Source organism: Anthonomus grandis, chromosome 10 (assembly GCF_022605725.1).
Source record: "Anthonomus grandis grandis chromosome 10, icAntGran1.3, whole genome shotgun sequence".
Lineage (NCBI taxonomy): Eukaryota > Metazoa > Arthropoda > Insecta > Coleoptera > Curculionidae > Anthonomus > Anthonomus grandis.
The window spans coordinates 22,974,719-22,985,277 of NC_065555.1; the positions used below are offsets into that span (position 1 = coordinate 22,974,719).

The 10,559-nt window shown below is 32.4% G+C and overlaps 1 long non-coding RNA gene across 1 annotated transcript; it reads left to right on the forward strand.

The window, feature by feature from the left end:
• The first annotated feature begins 9,312 nt into the window (after positions 1–9,312).
• On the forward strand, positions 9,313–10,297 carry LOC126741212 (uncharacterized). The gene is made up of 3 exons (XR_007662140.1): positions 9,313–9,817; positions 9,922–10,147; positions 10,205–10,297. It is a non-coding gene; the product is annotated as an uncharacterized LOC126741212 (long non-coding RNA).
• Positions 10,298–10,559: the final 262 nt, after the last annotated feature.

Consider the following 10,559-nt stretch of genomic DNA (forward strand, 5'->3'; position numbering starts at 1 on the left):
GTATTAGGTCACGTTGTTTGGTTTCCAGGATAAGGTGTTGTGGTTTGCCCCAATTTTGATATATATTCTAATGAATTTTGAAAAATGACATATATTCTAATGAAAATTTAACATAAATATAATGCTTAATACCTATGTAAGAATTGATAATTTCATTGATTTTAAGTTTTAATTAAAGAACTTATATAAGAAATATTATTATATATTTTTAGCAAAATTACCAATTATAAGACTTGGTGACGGAGCATAATTATTATACTCAAAAAGTTGCTGCACTTAAAAAATTGTTGTAGGTCTCATCGACTTTTCTCATTAGTGTTGCTTTTAGAAAAATAAACAAAATCTTATTACTGAGACCTCGACATAGAATAACCACATGTTGAATGGACGAAGAATGACTTGAAATTATAAATCATATTTAGAATTTCTCAAACAATGATAAGAAAGCATATTTTCTTTTTAAGCTTTTTCTTATACCACTATTATAGTCCTATGGTTGAAACCTTTGGTGTGACGCTCAAATTACGACAGTTTTACCACTAACCAAAACTCTTTATTTTTACTCCCGACACGTGTTTCGCTAACGATGTCAGCATCTTCGGGAGAGTTTTAATCTTCTCCTCGAGTCGAGAGTAAAAATAAAGAGTTTTGGTTAGTGGTAAAACTGTCTCGTAATTTATACCACTATTACGATTACCAAAAAATAACGACTGTTTTAAATTTTTCAAACTGACAGACCTTTTTGCATGCCAGATTAACTGCACTAGTTGAAAAAAACACACATTTTTTAAATACATTTTATTACAACATTCATATAAATAACCTAGAAGCCGGAGGTTATTAGGCATAATATATCCGTTTATGTTTCTAATCCCTAGTCCTATATAAATTAAGGTACAAAAAATATACTTAGCGGAAAATTAACAATCTTTTGGCATGGTTTCACCGATATGTTTGATTGAATCTAATAAGGTCAATATTATGATAAATAGCTAAAACACATTTATTATCAATAATTTATGACATACATAAAGTTTCTTATACATACACCTACGATTATCTACAAGGTACATAGAAATACTTGAGACAAACCAGAATTATTTATTTATCCACAACTATTGTTTATCAACAACCAATAATAACAACCCGTACAGTAAGTAAAATATTTTGTTTTTTTGTTTGCGTCGAATATGCAACAATAGAACAATTTTTTTGGGGTATATTGGATACATTATAATTTTGGATATATTATAATACAAGGAATTGTTAATGATGTATTATGGAAAAAAATTGTTATGATCCGAAAAATATAATGTTATAAATAGATACATAAATATAATTATCTATTCCTTATTCAATCTTCGTTTTGATCATTCATCAAAACTTGACCATCTCTACGAGATGGCAAAAATCGATAGCTTTGATTAAGCTGGTCAAACTATCCACAAGGCCCAATTATTCAATTATAGCTAAAAGAGCTGTTGTTGAATTAGATAATATCAAGTAAATTATTAAAAGCAATGGCTGCTGCTTAAAAATGTGAAAGATCAGCATACCAGCAAATACCTTTTATTAAAAAAAATCACAATTAAAACAGAAGAAACGATTTTTCTGATTGCATCGAAATATCTGTTTTGAACCTTCTTTTTCAAAAAAATATAAACAGTATTATATAAAATAAAACAAAAAACATGAAAGCGCAGAAATAATAATAATAATAATAATAATAATAATAATAATAATAATAATAATAATAATAATAATAATAATAATAATAATAATAATAATAATTACAATAATTAATTGCGCCTACACAAGGAAAAAGAAACAAATTCAACCCCACAAATAAAACACATCACAAAGTAAAAGATACAGTCTGTTATATGTATGTATATTATAATATACAGGGTGATTCAAAAGTAAGCGGCATCCTTTCAGGGGCGTAATCCTTTTATGAAAATAAGGCAAAAAGTTCATATTAATATGGGTCCGAAATTGCTTCCTAAGGGAGCTACGCCCCTTTGAATAGGACCCCTTGAAGACAATTTTTTCTCTATAACTTTAAAACCCTTTAGAATTAAATTTTGAAAATTGGTGTACTGCATAAACATTTCGTTGTGAATAAGATTCTAAATTCAAATTTTTTAAATTTTATTCAGGTGCGTCACATGCGGGGGTTGGTAAGGGTAAAAACATCCCTTTTTCTCTTACTCTTTAGGTTATTGTGATTTTGTTTGAAAATTATAAAATTTTAGAGTCTTATACGTAAAAAAGGTACTCTTAGTTCAATTCGATAGAGTGTACCATTTACGAGAAAAGCGACTTCGAAAATGTTCTGATTGCGTATGTTTATTGATGAAAATTAATTCGCATTACGATCGACAAAAAAGACACTTTTTACTCACATTTTATTTAACAATTTATAGAAAGTGTTCAAAATTATTACCATTCGCGTCACGGCAAGCTCTTAATCTTTTTATTAGATTATGGTGCACACGTGGTAGAATTCTTGGATTGTTTTTAATTGTCTGAAATTCTTCCTCTATTCTTTGCCTGAGAACATCAATATTGGGTATAGGGCGGGAATAAACTAGTTGTTTTAGGTGTCCCCATAAATAAAAATCAAGGGGGTTTAGGTCAGGAGACCGTGGTGGCCATGGCACTGGACCCCCACGACCTATCCAGCGGTTTTGATAGGCATTATTTAAATGTTCTCTAGCGAGAATGCTAAAATGTGGGGGAGCACCATCGTGCATAAACCACATTTGTGCTCGTAATTGAAGTGGAAGATTTTATAATATTTGTGGTAATTCATTCTGTAAAAAAATTGTTTAAATTTGTCCATTAAGTCGTTGCGGCATAAATACAGGTCCATTTAAATGCCCGCCCACACATTCAAACTAAACTGCTGCTGATGTGCCTTCTGTACCGTAGCATGGGGATTCTCATCCGTCCATAGGTGGTTGTTGTGGAAATTGAAAATTCCGTTTCTTGTGAAGCCGGCCTCGTCAGTAAATAACATTTTGTTCTCAGAATTTTCAAAAGCAACGCGGTTTTCTTCTAGCCAATTACAGAAGGGTACACGAGGAAGGAAATCTCGCTCTTCCAAAGCCTGAACCCGTTGAATATGATAAGGGTAGAGTAACATATCGTGCAAAATTCTCCATACGGTTGACTGAGAGGACCCTTCTTGATTTGCGATGATGCGAGTGCTCAAAGATGGATCTTCTTCAATACGATCTAGCACGCGTTCTTCTAATGCTAGGGTTCTGGCATTTCTTGGTCGCCCAACAACTTCCTGTCTTTGAAATGTTCCTTAAGCAAAATTTAAGTAAATATTATGCGATATTACTCACATTTTTGAATTTACCTGTTTCCCTTTAATTACGATCTACTCTTGCGAAAACCGTACGGTGTGGCACTCGTCGATTAGGAAATGCCTTATGATACAATCGTCTTGCTTCAACACAATTACCAAATGCTCTTCCAAACATAATGTCAATATCAGTTTGTTCTTGATACGTAAAATCTATGTTTGCTTTTTAAACTTAGAAACACTAAGTACCAAATTCAACAAAGGCAATTCTTATTAATAATAAATAGTAATTTGTAAAACACTCTATGAAACTAATTTTACTTTGACAAAGTAAATTGTATTTTACAATGACATTTATCAGTCATTTAAATGCCAAAAACCAAAAAACAACCGCCAACTTCGTTTTAAATGCGTATCCAGTAATTTTATTATGTATTAAACATACGCAATCAGAAAATTTTCAAAGTCGATTTTCTCGTAAATGGTACGCTCTATCGAATTGAACTAAGAGTACCTTTTTTACGTAAAACACTCTAAGATTTTATAATTTTCAAACAAAATCACAATAACCTAAAGAGTAAAAGAAAAAGGGATGTTTTACCCTTACCAACCCCCGCATGTGACGCACCTGAATAAAATTTAAAAAATTTGAATTTAGAATCTTATTCACAACGAAATGTTTATGCAGTAGACCAATTTTCAAAATTTAATTCTAAAGGGTTTTAAAGTTATAGAGAAAAAATTGTCTTCAAGGGGTCCTATTCAAAGGGGCGTAGCTCCCTTAGGAAGCAATTTCGAATCCATATTAATATGAACTTTTTGCCTTATTTTCATACAAGGATTACGCCCCTGAAAGGATGCCGCTTACTTTTGAATCACCCTGTATAGTTTATTGCATTAATTATTTTTGTTATCATCGGAATAGAGAAAAGAAAGTAAAAAAAAAAACGAAACAACCACTAAATTATGCTTTATTGTTCCTGCAGTAATTTATTAAAAATGTATTTTTTTAAAGAATATAAGCTAAACATGTTTTCGGTATTAGTTTGGCAGCTATTTATAATTTTTGAAATTTGATAAGAAAATAATATATAAGTTTCGGTTGAGTGAAACAGAGGTGTTAGCCTTCCTTTATACCGGGTATTAATATTGTGAACATCTGTACGAAATTTTATTTTATTATATAAGTCAGGTGGAGATCTTAAATTAATTATTTTAAAAAACATTGAAGATGCGTACAAAATCCTTCTGTTGTGCATAGTCAACCACCTGGTTTCCTTAAGCTTGTGTTTTATGGGGTTGCGCTTTCTTATGCCATATATTAATCTAAGGCACGCATTTTGGAGTTTCTGAATTCTACTCTCTTCAGCAGTTCTTAAGCATGGACCATACACTGCATCGCAATGATTAAGCTGTGATAGGACCAGCGAATCACACAGTAGAATTTTTGTTTTTCTATTAAAAATTGTGGATAAATATTTTTAAGGTTTAAAAATCCTTTTTGAATACATGAATTTACGTGCTGCGTGAATTGCAGGTCACTATCCAGAATCAAACCCAAGCTCTTGCAGTGCTTGACGTGTTTTAAAGGGTCGTTATTGATATTAATTAAGTCCCTATAATACTGTAAAAAATTCTTACGGCTACCCTTGCTCCCAAACAGTATTAATGCTGATTTCATAGAATTTAATTGTAAGCAATGATTTTTAGAAAACTCGTAAACGTTAGCAAGGTCATAATTAATGGCAGCCACTGCTTGGGAACTTTCACCTGGTTCAAATGAGAGATATATTTGAATATTATCAGCATAATAGTGCTGCTTCGATGATATGAATATTTTTGCCATGTTTGATACATAGATTGAAAAAAGGATTGGCCCAAGGATGGAGTCTATGTTTATGGGTGACGTAAAGGCAAAACATAATACTACTATATTGTACTGTCTTTTAATTTCGCTAGCCTATTTTTTGATTGCTAAAGGTCTTTAGCTAGTATAATTTTTTCATACTTCTTTTTTCCAAGAGATGCTATATAGACAGCAATGGATAATTATTATAAAAAATCCTTGCTTAAAAATCAATGGTGAAATAATTCAAACAGAACACTTTGTCTGTGCCAATCATTGTGTTCTAGAATTCATTCTGCCCCCAATCGTCAGACCAAAACACTAAGTATCAGAGCACTTAAAGAGACTAGGTTGTACCAGGTGATTCATTAAAGGTGTGACGGGGTAGCATATTTCAGAATGTCTATATTATATGTAACATAAACGTATATGGATGTAGCCATATTTTCTAATTATTATTCCTTTGTAGTACTGTTTTATTATTCCACTAAAAAAAAAATTTAATACACATATTTTTTTTTGGATTAATAAAACTGCATCCCGAACCGAAAGCAAATTGAAAAATCCCACAATGAAACATATAGTGTCTCTATCTATCGGAGAATAAGTGAAACAAAACAGCTTCTAATGTACGGCAAATCGATGACGTGCCGCGCCACCTTTCGATCGAGCAGCCAACTTAAAACGACTCGACAACTTCGTTCCATTCACTTTCATTTCTAAAGGGGGATGTTCTGTGCTGTCACCTCACAAGAACAGTAGTAATATTGAGCTAGCAGCTCCACTTTGTATTGCTCAGTTAAGTTTTTGTTGTAAACAACGCAGAGTCGGATTGGTATAATATTTCATTGAGTAACTATGCCACCTGTGATTTTCCGTGTTTTATGTAAATGGATGGTTTCCAGAATAACAAATAATATTTAAATTATCTGACCTATTTTTTTGGTGATCTGCAGGTCTACAGGGTTACTGGTAATTCGATACATTCCTTTGGAGATGTAATAGGGGAGGGGGTAAGAAGTAAATTGAACCCTTATATGTATTATGCAAAAGTTGATAGTTTTCGACATATTAAATTTTTTCTGTTTTTCTTCAAAATGTAGACCTTAGTGGTTTATATTTTTTTAACTTTTTAGGCAAAATACATGCTCAACAATAGTGTTACGTTTGTAATGGCAAAAGTCCCGCAAATAGTTGTAACCATAGGTAAATTCTCGATGCAAAGTGTAATTTTTTTTTTGTTAAATAAAATACTACACTCTCTAGTGGATATTTTTTGAAAGAAAATTATGCTACATTCTTCAAAATTTCCTTAAAACTTCCTTATTACCTAAGCTATCTCACAGGATACAAATGCTTAAAAGTTAGGTGACATGGTTTTGTATTTTTATTATAAATTGTAAAGTAACGCATTTATCAGTATTTACCTTCACAAATCTTGTTCAAAATGAGAGCCTCTATTGCGAATACAGGCTCGGCAGCGCCTTCTCATTTCAGTCTTTGTTGTTCTAGTTGTTATGGTATTCCTGATCTGCTGGGCAGCGTTGGTTATTCTTTGGATAAGGTCTTCCCGGGTAATTATTGGGGTTGCATAAACCAGTGCTTTCATTTGACCCCATATGCTATAATCAAGCGGGGTTAAGTCAGGGCTTCGTGCTGGCCAAGCTATTGGACCTGACCTACCAATCCAACGATTCGGGAAACGTTCATCCAGGAACTGCCGAACTGACCGCCGAAAATGAGCTGGACAGCCGTCATGTTGAAATATCATTCGTCCTCTAACGGCGAGAGGAATATCGTCAAAAAGATCTTGTAGGTCAGGTCGTAAAAATTTTTCATAAATATCCCCGTTTAAATGGTCTGGGAAAGAATGTGGTCCTATTACATCCCAGCCAATAAGTCCCATCCACACATTTACAGAAAACTTTCTTTGAAAACTGGTTTCTCTTGTTAAACGGGGATTTTCTTCGGCCCAAAAATGAAGGTTATGAAAATTTGTAATGCCTTCATGACTAAAGTTTGACTCGTCCGTCCACAAAATGTCGGTTAAAAAAGTTCTATTGTCTGCATCAGAATTTATAATAAATCTGCAGAATTCTACCCTTCTTATCGGGTCCCCTTCTTCCAATCTTTGGACAGGCGTATAATGGTAAGGATGGCTTCCCATTTGCCGAATCGCGGACCAAACTTTCCATTGCGATGATCCTGTTTGCTGCGCTACGGCATTAGTGGATGTGGTTGGATCGTCTTCAAAATGTCTTAATACTTCCTCCTCATCTTCTGCTCGATATACGCGAGGAGCGCCAGCTTCACCTCGGTTTTACGGATCCAGTTTCAGCGATAGCTCGGTAGGTCGAAGCGAAAACACGGACATTTGGAATGCGGCGGTTCGGAAAGCGACGTTGGTATACTCGGCGAGACTCCGCGGCATTACCATTGCAAAACCCATAAACAAACATAATATCTGCATATTCAGCGTTAGTAAACGTGGCCATAGCGCAGAAACCAATAGAATACCTTCTTTGAAAACACGAGAAAAATAAACTCGAAACTCGTAATTTAACTACTTTCCACAACAATTATTGCTGGCAGACTATCTACACATCAAATTTTTAACAATAAAATTAAAAAAACAAATTGTTGCTATAGTACTTAAATACCATAGAAGTAAATACCACTTGGCATTTTTCAAGTGCGTTCTTACTATTAATAATAAAAATACAAAATTCTGTTGAAATTTTTGGTAGCATTTATAGCCTATGAGTTAGCTTAGATAATAAGAAAGTTTTACGTAAATTTTGAAGAATGTAGCATAATTTTTTTTCAAAAAATATCCACTAGAAAGTATAGTATTTTATTTAAGAAAAAAAAATTACATTTTGCATCGAGTTGTACCTATGGTTACAACTATTTGCGGGACTTTTGCCATTACAAATGTAACACTATTGTGTTGAGCATGTATTTTGCCTAAAAAGTTAAAAAAGTATACAGCGGATTTTCTGGAAACTGCCTTTTAAACCACTAAGGTCTACATTTTGAAGAAAAACAGAAAAAATTAAATATGTCGAAAACTATCAACTTTTGCATAATACATATTAGGGTTCAATTTACTTCTTACCCCCTCCCCTATCACATCTCCAAAGGAATGTATCGAATTACCAGTAACCCTGTATATACCAGCTGCCACTGATAAAAGTAACTTCTTTTTGGTTTCTTTTCTACTCATTCCAAGTTTACCTATAAAACGAAGCCATATGTATTTAGATTCCTCTATGAAATTAGCAACTTGATGATACTTAATACAGATACACGATAACATTACCACAAAAAATTAAGGCATTTAAGACCAAAATGCACCAAAGTTCAATTGTTGTGGATCAATTTATGTAGCGTTCCGACTAAAACCAAATAGAAGATTAAAGCAATAAATCAGCCTGTAGTTTTATCCTCTTATCGTCATCCAAAATCTCCAAGACGCTGAGACAAGCGAAGCAGTTATTTCGTAAATGAAATTGTTGGTTGACAAAATGCCACATCAAACATGAAGCTTTTAACATTCCTGACAAAGCCAAATAAATTTGAAATTTTAGCATTTTAAAGTAATTAAAAATGCCAGAGCAATATTCCATTTAGGACTATGCCGACTTCGCTCTTGTGTTCGTGAACATCATGAAAAGAGTAGATGTTCAAAAAAAAAATGGAAATAGTTAATAATTATCCAGAAATCAGCAGAAGAGTGAGCAAAGCTTTGATGATGAGAAGCCTATGTGATGACTCACATATTTCAATGTCTATCTTACAGTTTGGCGACGTTAAAAATATAAATGTTATTATATATACATTATATATACGCTCTGGCTAGTCAACCGTTAACGGCTGGCGATATTCAGCCGGTAAAATAGTTATGACGTCATCTGTTACGTCACAAATGACACGTTTGCCGGCTGAATAAATCTAGCTGCAAAAAAAATGAGGTTAGATTTTTGTTTTCTTTTATTATTTGTTTATTTTCTGTGAATTTTGCGGTACTTGTGGTTGAGATTAAATATTAGTTTACTACTGCTTTTATAACAGATATTAGTGAAAAAATAGGTAAGTAGGTACTTAAGTACCGGTAGTAGCTATATTATTTTATTAAAATTTCTAGGCAAATACTTAGTAACTCTGTACTGTATAATACAGAAGATCATGTCGACTGATGTTGTCAGTAATAATATTGAGATAGGATCTCAGTTTGAAAGCTATGAGGAAGTTCAGAAGGCAATTGATGAGTATTCAAAAAGAAATTATATCATTTTATGGAAACGGGATGCCAGGACAATTCAGTCAAGTAAAGTTAAGGGTTTTTTAATATTTTTTGATAAACTTATTTTTTATGAACTAAAATATGCTTGTGTACATGGAGGTAGAGGTTTTGTTTCTTGTAGCAAGGGCATACGTGAATCGTCGTAGTACCTATGTATATTTAGTATTTATCCCCATACTTCATAATAATTTTTGTAATTGCAATGAATAGAATCCATTATTAATAATGATCTATATTGTAGAACATATAGAAAGAAGTGTCCCTTTTTTGTCAGATTTAGGGCTTCCAAAATGGAATAAGTTTAGAAGTAATAGTCATGAACAATGAACACAATCATACAATTTCAAAGGTAAAAAAATGTAATCAAACTTTTTATTTTTTTCTACTAACGATATTAATAAAACAAATTATAATAATATTGATAAATATTTAACATAGCAACAATAATTACAGGAATATTATGCCCACTACCCAGTTCAAAGACAAATGCCTGAAGATATGAAAAATATTACAAAAGAGTTATTAGTACTAAAGGCAAATAAAAAACTTGTTAAAGGAAAAATGATAGAAAAAACTGGAAAAGTAATTTTACTGAAAGACCTGTCTAATTTGGCATCAGTTAAAAATGTGAAGAAGGATAATTTGGCCTACTGCATTAAGCTAATACAGGATAAATATGGTAAGAACGTAGGTAATATACCTGCATTTAAATTATAAAATTTACTTATTATTTTAGAGTGTGAGGTTTCTGTTCTAAAAGATGATGATTCAAATTTCCAAGCACTGTTTGCCCAAAGTCCATATATGAAAAATATTTTTGAATATTTTCCCGAATTTATAGCAATTGATGCTACATACAAACACTTAAATATAGGTATTCCATTTTATTTAATGCTAGTAGAAGATGTAAGAAGTGTCAAAGTCAGATAGTGGGCATGTGCCTAATGGTTTCGGAAAGTAAAGAAAATATTAGTTGGTTTTTGAGTACTTTTAAACAACTTAACGAGAAAGCCACAGAAACTAAATGTATTATTACAGATAAAGATATGACCGAGCGAGATGTAATTAAGGAATTGTCTCCTAAACTTTCA